The sequence below is a fragment of the Coregonus lavaretus genome (genome assembly GCF_964263955.1).
Source record: "Coregonus lavaretus genome assembly, chromosome: 17".
Lineage (NCBI taxonomy): Eukaryota > Metazoa > Chordata > Actinopteri > Salmoniformes > Salmonidae > Coregonus > Coregonus lavaretus.
Window position 1 is genome coordinate 35,799,111 of NC_140004.1, and position 10,254 is coordinate 35,809,364.

A 10,254-nucleotide genomic window follows, 5' to 3' on the forward strand; every position below is an offset into this window, starting at 1 on the left:
GATTGACTATGACTTTTCAGATCACCCAGTAATGCTATCTGCAAGGTTAGTTCCAGGTAAATATTGCAATCCTTTAGCCATTCCTGGACCTGTGTCCAAAAACAAGCTACAAATGGACAGAACCAAAACAAATGATCTAATGATTCTGTCTCTTCACAGCAAAATCTGCAGAGCTGGGAAGATTGTATCCCCCATATAAATAACATTCTATTGGTAGCAAGAATTTTATATAATAATTTAAATTGAAAGATTCTAATTTTTGAATCCGGTGTCGTTTTGCGTGTCAGTTCATAAATACTATGCCATGGGATCGGTACGTCAAAGATCTCTTCCCAACTATTTTGCAATCTATATGGGACGGCTGTCAATCCTTTGGTCCTTAAGTGAAACTGATATACTTTTTTTGGCGCCTGGTGTGGTTGCTAGGTGATTTGTGACGCAACTGTAACCCCTCTATACAGATTGTGATGAGGCGCTGTACTGTCTCTGATGAGGCGGTGTGTGGAGAAGGAGGAAAAGATGGCGGAAGTGGATGCTGAGTTCAAATCAAGCAGCGCGTCGAGCGAAGTTGGTGAAGACGAATGTTCTGAATGGATAACAGTAGTATCGAATACTGGAACAAAAAGGAAATTGTCTAAAATTGGAGTGGATGATACGTGTATGAATGATAATGAATCGCTTCTTTTTGGGATGCGTTTTGTCAAAGTCGCGTCAATTCAAATCTGGTATTAGGAACAAAAGAGGTCAACACGACTTCTAAGATATACTCGTTATTTTAATTAATGCAAAAACCTTCAATGGTAAATATGATGTTTCGTATATACGGGCTCTCTGAGATGCCTCGCAGGACACCCCAGAGAACTAAAAGACATTGTTCCAGATCCAATACTCAAATACACTGACAGAGGGAATTTCCCACTTCTCTGCTGGCCAATTAGAGTAGAGGCTTGAGCGTGGTTTAAACTTTACTCAGCCAATCCGTTGTTTCAGGGGTTGGTCCCATCTCCTCGGCGCCATTTGTTGCACACTTCAGCCAGGCACAAGTTTATCATAGCAACCTGTCATAGTGAGAAGAGCCAGCTCCCTTAGACATAATTCCTACGTCCAAGGAAGGTTCACAGATCACAAAGAACCAGTATAGTCTAGCATTTGAAGACACAATCCTTATCTCATTTTACCCCCTAAAACAGCTCTTCACATCAATCACAGCCTTGCCAGGTGTCACAACCTACATTAGCCCAGTCAAGAATGCATTCTTTCTAAGTTAGTCATCCCATCAATTTAGGAGAATAATAAATCCCCAATAATCCTAATAAGGTGTGATTCAAAAAATAAGAAAACACAGATTGTCATTCATTATAATACAATACAAACAAAAAATCACACTTTTATTAATAGGCCATAATGATACTAAAAAATTCAAACCCTCAGTTCATCTACACCCCACTTGCAAATTGTTACCAGTCACCAAGGAACTTCAAACCATCACATAAGGAAAGACAAACATTCACATGATTAACTTGATTAATAAAGCATAAAACACAGGATTAATAGAACACAAAACATAAGACTGTTAAAACATAAAACACAAACAGAGAAGTATATTTTGGCCCCCTTTAGACACCCTCTAGTGTCACTCCACCAAGCCTGGTAGGTCATATCCTCCATTCCTAGGTTGGAGTCCAGGATTGGGCCGTATCTCACCATCTGTTGGGAAATCACCTTCTCCATCTCCTTTCTCACCAAACCTCAGACACAGGAAATAAGACAACATCCACAAAGAACAAGTATACCCATAGAGGCTATAACTTCACCCAGAATAGTTACAACAATAGTTTTCCATTTATCAAATATGTTATCAAACCAACCGTTTATGGAGCTATCAATACCAGAGTTCTCAGCCAGTTTGTTCATCAGTGTAGTTACTCCCCTGAAGCTCTTTTGTCACTGACCCGTCCGGTGCTATATTGTTTGAGGATGAAAATACAGCACATAGATCCAAACAGAACACAAACTCCGCCCCTCTCAGCCAAAAGCATATCTAAAGCTATTCTATTCTGCCATGTCATTAAGCTAGTTGCCACTGTCTGCTTTATTGCATCACAAGTGTGGTTTATAAATCTTTGCTGGTTATAGTAAATATAATTTATCCAATCTACGTTTTTATTAATTGTTGACCACCAAAAAATACTTGATTCAAACTCAACTGCGATCTGATTCCTAGCTTTGAATTGTTCTGGAACCTCTCGAGGTACTCCTATCCCATCACAGGATCCTTTCATCAAAGGATCCCGGGAGGAGGTCCTACTTTCTACGTGACAACTCACCAGTCTCTGACACGTTTGATTGTTTACATATGTAGTTGAGTTCACAATCAGTTATCACCACACAACCATCAGATGTCAGCACGGGCCTGGTTTTAGTTCCTAAAATCCTCTGGCTGCAACAAAGAGGAGAGATTAGTCATGGTCTCTTTCAGTTGTGATATTCTTTGTGTAGGAGCAGAGCTAAGATGCCCTACTCTGTATCCTATCTTACTAGTCCTAGAAAAACAATTAGAATCCCCTGAGTCCTCAAACGTAGGCAACCTAGGTCGGAATGACTTTGTTATCGGGGGATACAGATAGTTCAAGTTACTACAAGACTCTTTCACCACATTCCCAGGTGGCTTGCATGGAGGATAAACCTGTTTTTGCGTACTTCAGACTTTCAGACAGTACCTACCCTTCTATGGGTCGCACTGCCATTTCTGGTAATTCCCTACTTTCACAATACTTCACCTGTCCCTAAACTGTGTATGGAGATTTACATATCCCCCACGCTCTCGATATGAGCAACTACATAGTCCCAGGATGTACATGGTGACATACAAATGGTGATGTCCTCCCCTAAAGTCCCTCTAGTGCTTCCCCTTTCCCTACGTCTAGCTGTCTCCTATGCCTTCGTAGACTGTGCTCAGGTATTATTTTATCAACTTGTTTTAGGTTAACTACTACTTTTGGCTGATCAGAAGGGTTTGAGTGTGTTTGGAATATGGCCCCCACAATCAGACAGCTACCTATCGTCAGGAGACCTGTGAATCCCCACCCTTGCCCTGAGAACATGTCAGACGCCAACCCATTACTTCACCTTCTACCAAACTCACACAGGGATGATCAGACAGGGTAAGGGAATCTTCGTTAAGGAGCCAACCCCCGAGCCCTAATGGTGATCGGTTCTTTCTCCTAACTCTGTGTTTGTTCATCAGGTGTAACTGGGTTTACCTTTTTGCAGTGTGTGACATGCACCCAGGTGGATCTAATAGGACTTGATAGGGCCCTTCCCAACAGGCCTGCTTCCAGTTTTTCTTCTTTTAGGGACTGGATCCACACCCAGTCTCCTGGTGAGATAGAGTGGGTCACCTTCTCCTTTAGTTCACCTGTGGGGCACAAAACCTCTGACATACAGGTGTGGTTAATAAACTATCTTCACACATACATGTTGAGCTCTCAATTTCTATTGTTTTTTTTTATTTTTTATTTTTTTTATCCTATCATTATTATTTAATCCTATCACTCCCCCTTTTTGACACATGATTTGCCCATGTGTCAATATTACCACCTTTCTAAACCATCCTTATGTAATTTATCATCCAATTGCCATGCCTTTCATTTTTGAGATTATCTTTTGCTTCTTTATTGCTCCTCCCACTTCCTTTTTCTTTTATGGCAGCTAAATTCAACTTTCATCCAGTTCAGAATCAATTAGTAATCCAATCAATCAATCTCTTATCTTGTAAAAACACTTATGTTTAGTTCAAACTCTGTTCTACCCAGGCTCTCCCGGGCTTGACCTAAAGACTAATTGTTGGACATGACAAGTCTATTTTTTAGGTCACCTAAGTCTTCTGTCTAGCAACAAAGAATAACAATCTCTATGTTCATGATTAACCCAGTTATATCTAATAGCCCACCAAAAAACCTCATCATCTGTAAATCACTACCAATGTCATATCCCTCGTTACTCTCTACCATTTGGATAACATCCCTGATGTATGTATGCCTCCTTAGAGTTCCAAATTACTTTACCATGGGCTACCATTGCCTTCCCATAGATAAGATCACTTAATTTACCCGTATGCAGTACATAATGGAGTATCCAAACTTTACAGCACTTTATCATTACCAAAAAGCTCATCATTTGTTTTTTGTTTTAACGGTTTTGGCGCTTCAAATATAGCAGTTTTCCTGGATGAGTTTAACATTCGCCCCTCCTGTGTTATAGTGTGTCCTAGGTAAATGACCTCGCTCTACCAAAGTTGAAGTTTCTTTTTGCTCACTTTGTGTCCCTGTTCTGCCAGGAAGGTTAACAATTGGATTGTATCCCTCTTACATCCCTCCTGAGTGGGATTAGCCAATAGAATATCATCTACATAAACTAACATTTGCTTCCTTCCCTAGGTTCAAACTTTCCCAAATTCTTAGTTATAGCCTGGACAAAGATTGTAAGACTTTCCGAGTAGCCTTGCGGTATCCTAGCCTAAGTCCATTTCCTTCCCTGAAAAGTAAAGCCAAACCACCCCTGACTATCCGGATGAACTTGGATACAAAAGAAAGCATTAGCTAAATCTATCACTGTAAAATAGGAGTTCTCTGGTTTCAATTGGTTCAGCAATGTATGTGGATTTGGTACACATGGAACTCTGGGAATTATATTTCTATTAAACTAACTGTAAGTCCATGACCATCCTCCAGTCGGCGCTAGGTGCCTCCTTTCTAACAGGAAATACTGGAGAGTTGCATTGTACCTCATCTCCAGGAATTATCACCCCTCCCTTAAGTAAATGCTCAAATGTAGGTGTTATCCCTTTTATTGCTTCTGGTTTCATAGTATATTGCTTTTGGTATGGTCTATTATCGGATTGAGGAATCACTTGTACTGGAGCTTCCTCCCTTAATTAGTCCTACATCAATTGTCCTTGTGACCATAATTTGAACGGAATTGCTGCTAACTCAGCCTCCTGTTCCTGAGTTAAGAAAATCTCTTCCTGTCATCCGTTAACATTTATCTCCAAGTGGACTCTGGGCTGGGTTTTTGCTCTCCAATTCAACTTTATTCTATATCTCCCAGTGGAGTGGCCATACTGATCCCCATTTGGTGTATTCTGCTAATCAGTAATGTTTTTCCCCTGTTTTATCCATTTACCTAGTGATAACCATTCCTTTGATTACTGCAGCTAATTCCATTAATTTATGTTCAAATATCCCCCAACAAACCGTTCCATCCTATAGCATAGTAAACACCACCCATGATCTGTTGAAAATCCCCCTAAATTCAACATAACAACCCTTTATAAACATCATGCTGGGTGTGTTTTTTTTATTTTTTTTATTTGAAAAACCCAATTGAAAAATAACAACCAGATATAGTTAGGCTCAACTTAATTTGGTAGCTCCCTCTTTTGACCTAAATACTGCCTAACTGAGATGAGCTAATCTCTTTCTCCTGGTTATAATCTAGAGATGGTGATACACACAAAACATGATATCCCCAGTCTTAACCCATCAATAATTGTTTGTATCATTCTAATTCCTCCTAACTAATCCATTAAACCACTCAAAATTCCTCGAGTATACAATGATTATTTAATTGATTACCCTAACTCTGCTACATGTGATCTCATCTCAAATGATCCATTTATCAATTATTTATTCAACCCCCTAGGAAAATCTGTCTCCCCTTATATTGTTCCTGTCTCCCCTGTAAATGTCATATTTGAGTTTTTAGCCAATACAATCACGGTTACATCAAATGTTCCCTCATTTAATGGTATTTTCTTCCTAATATAACTTCCCTAAATGAGATTAAATCCCCTGCCTTCCTCTACTATCCTTATATCATTACTGGATCAATGATAATAACTGTAATAACTATCAATAATAATTGTAATAACTATTTCACATTAAATTGTGTCTTTTTTCTGATAATGTTATAATTATAGCCTATTCCATCACTTTAATTTAAAATATAAGTTTATGTAACAAATCCATAACCCACCACAGGCTGGCGCTATTCCCCAGCACAACAGCCAATGCATACTTGCATCCTAACCAAAATATATTATCGTTCTAAAATGGTCCATTTATCTTGTATTTTCCCGCTAACCCATTTCAGTTCGCTATTCAATTTATTTAACTGTTCTCTCTGATTAGGCCCTAATTAATAAAACAAATACTTGCTATCGTTGGTCAGCATACGCTTAATGACATTCCTACCATCTGAACTATACTGTCTCTCACCCTCCCCTTGCTCCTTCGGGGAGAGCGCATGGTAACCTTATAACATATTTTCATAGACTTTTCTAGAATACTTCTATTTAAGCTATCTAATTCAACCTTTCACATTTCTCAATCCACATAGTAATCTAGGTATATAGCCCCACTGCGAAAGCTTTGTCTACTGTCCCTACCTGTGTTCGAACCAGGGACATCGCCAGTCACTCCACACCATCTGCGATGCTCTCAAAGTAACTACTCCCAGTTCATAGAGCAAGTGACGTCACCAAATGAAAATCGCAGTAGGTTTCACCTCAGCAAAAAACTCTCTCTCTCTTACCCATTCCCTATTGAATACGTGAGTTTTTCTATTTAACCCCTATACACGCTACAAATAGTCCATTCAACATTACCAAACCAAATACTCCATCGTACCCATTCAATCAACACATCAGCCGTGGAATTTACACTCATAAATGCAGATTGTTACTCCATGCCTTGAAATTATAAATAGATTTCCACCAATAGTACCATTAATGATCTCATCTTACCCTCTGACACAAAATGAAGTTCCCTCACTGTACTACGTTAGCTCTACCATGATAATTAGTTCAATTTACCCCTCCATCTGCTTTGTACTATATTATACATTACGTCTAAAACAACATTACTTATGGTCAGTTTATTCCAATCACATTATCCAACAACGCCACAATCTTAAACTCATATGGGGCGGCTGGCAGTTTAGTGACCAATAGCGCCGCGCCAACAACCGAGAGGTCGCCGGTTCCAATCCCCGAGCCGATCAGGCGAAAAATCTGCCGATGTGCCCTCGAGCAAGGCACTCAACCCCAATTGCTCCCATAAATCGCTCTAGACAAGAGCGTCTGCCAAACTACCAAAAATGCAAATGTAAACATTCTCTACTTTCTCACCCATGACGCTCGGGTGAGCAAGTTTAGAACATTTCTCGTCAGAAACCCACATGCGTTCCTAGCCATCTCCCAGTCTTTTCATGGCTCCAAAAGCCACACTTTCGCTCTCTCCAGCCCCTCCCCTCGCAACTCTACCTTTTTGAGGAGCTGTGAGGAGCTGCTTCTCGTCCCAGCGCGCCTCCAGTATTCCGCCGTTACTCAAAGTACTCCAGTCCATTTATTTAAATCAAATAATTCCCACCTAATTAGTTAAAGTTGGTGCACGTTTATAAACCGAATTATTTCGGTCTAATTGTTTAACCAGTATTTTGCACGGTCAAACATCAAACATCAAATCAAATACTAAACCGAATTGTTTCGACACAACTATTCAAAAGCAGTATTATGCTATTTCAAACACCAAATGTTATGTTTCAAATATATCAGTTCAAACGTTTTAGTTCAGTCACACTCATTCATCACTTTTCATTTCATGTTTTCGATTGTCACTGACGGGTTATATGGTTTGAGTAACCACAAATCCAACATTTATTCCCAAATTATACCGTTTGAACAGCCACAAACGTCTTTTGATTCCCAATTTGTTTTCTATCAAGGTATACAGGTTTATCATTCACACTTTCATGCATACGACAACACTCGCACTGTTTAACTTTTTATAGTACCTCCTATGGGTGTCTTTTGTTAACGTTTGTACAATTTAAACCTTATTTCCTATTTGTAATTCTCATTATTTACTGTTTTAAAATATTATTTGTATTCACAGCCAAAAATGGTACACAGTTAAGCGTAGTATACAATTATCACACAGCAAAAATAGTACACAGTTATCGCCCTCACTCACAATACACAGTCATAATCCTATCATACAGTCAAATATGTCACACAGTCATAAATGACACACTTATATTCCACACACAATCTATTTGGGCACACAGCCTCTTCTACTATCTTTAAAAAATACTCTGCTGAACCTAGCCATATCCTCGAAGTTATGGACCTTGCCAGTCGCTAGTATTTATCTAAAATGTCCCGAACCTAGCCGTATCTCAGTTACGGACCTTGCCGGTGTAATTCCTCGAACCTTAGTCGTACTGTCGTAGTTACGAACCTTGCCGATAGCAATTACTTAAACCAATTATTCCCTATATCTTCCGAACCTTAGCCGTATTGTCGCAATTACGGACCTTGCCGGTAGATGTCAGTATTGTCTCCTGAACCTAGCCGTATCTTAACGGACCTTGCCGGTAGAACCAACACTCTCTGGTACCATGGTTTTAAACATCACATTTAGCAAAGGTTTGCATGTCACAATATTGTGCTTATCTACTCATAATAGTTTCATAATTTAGTTCACTTACATCAGACAGGTGTTTCACAAAATTAATTTGGATAAAGCCAATGTGCAGATCTTCAGTTATTTAACAATAGGTATCTGCTTACCTTTTTAGAAGCCCGGGCAGTTTGTGAAACATACGGTTCGATGAAAGAGGTGACCAAATGTGCCAGACATTACCCAGCGAAGTCCCTTCTACCAGATCACGTCGGGGTCACCAATTGTCAAAGTCGCGTCAATTCAAATCTGATATTAGGAACAAAAGAGGTCAACACGACTTCTAAGATATACTAGTTATTTTAATTAATGCAAAAACCTTCAATGGTAAATATGATGTTTCGTATATACGGGCTCTCTGAGATGCCTCGCAGGACACCCCAGAGAACTAAAAGACATTGTTCCAGATCCAATACTCAAATACTCTGACAGAGGGAATTTCCCACTTCTCTGCTGGCCAATTAGAGTAGAGGCTTGAGCGTGGTTTAAACTTTACTCAGCCAATCCGTTGTTTCAGGGGTTGGTCCCATCTCCTCGGCGCCATTTGTTGCACACTTCAGCCAGGCACAAGTTTATCATAGCAACCTGTCATAGTGAGAAGAGCCAGCTCCCTTAGACATAATTCCTACGTCCAAGGAAGGTTCACAGATCACAAAGAACCAGTATAGTCTAGCATTTGAAGACACAATCCTTATCTCATTTTACCCCCTAAAACAGCTCTTCACATCAATCACAGCCTTGCCAGGTGTCACAACCTACATTAGCCCAGTCAAGAATGCATTCTTTCTAAGTTAGTCATCCCATCAATTTAGGAGAATAATAAATCCCCAATAGTTTGTTGAGTAAGGATGCATATGTGGGAGACCCGTTTGAGGTGTCGAAAATGGTGAAGTATGCGCTGAGAAAAGATTGACCAGTAGTGGTGTTATTTTGATTAATTGTATTTCTGAAGAACAGAGGAAGATTGCAGCGAGCCTCAAAAGAATCCGAACAACAGAAGTTTTGTGTTTTGAACTTCGGAGTAGAGCGCCTGTCAAAGGAGTCATCTCAGGGGTGACAACGGATGTTCAGGTTGAATACCTGAAGAGAATTCCTGGTGTGGTTGGTGCCCGGCATCTGACCCTCTGGGTGAATGGAGAAAAATAAGAAAGTCTGTCTGTCCTGTTGTAATTTGATAAATAGCAAATACCTACGCATGTGAAGCTTGGTTATGTAAGATACGCTTTAAGAGCTTTCGTCCACAAACCATTGCAGTGTAAGAATTGTAAAGGATTTGGCCATGTTTCAAGTGTGTGCAGACGGACAGAATATACTGAAGAACGGTGCGTAGAAGGACGTTGGTGTTGCAATTGTGGTGGGGATCATGATCCCAAGTTCCTGGAGTACCCTGTAAGGGTGAAGTGACATGAGAGAACTAGGGAAGGTTGAACACCAGACGGGCTGCAGCGTTCTGGATAAGTTGCAGGGGTTTAATGGCACAGGCAGGGAGCCTAGCCAACAGCAAGTTGCAGTAATCCAGACGGGAGATGACAAGTGTATTAAAAAGGTGGATTTTGTGGCGTTCATTGCCACAGTTATAAACTGTACGGCACAAGTCTTAAAGAAGTCAAAAAAACTGGACATTATTGTGGCTGCAGCATAAAAGTTTTTGGGACTTCAGGATTTTACATCTGAAGACTTGTAAGGGGTACTGGCGCCGGAAGACCAGTCCTCCCAGGTTCCCCTTGAGCCT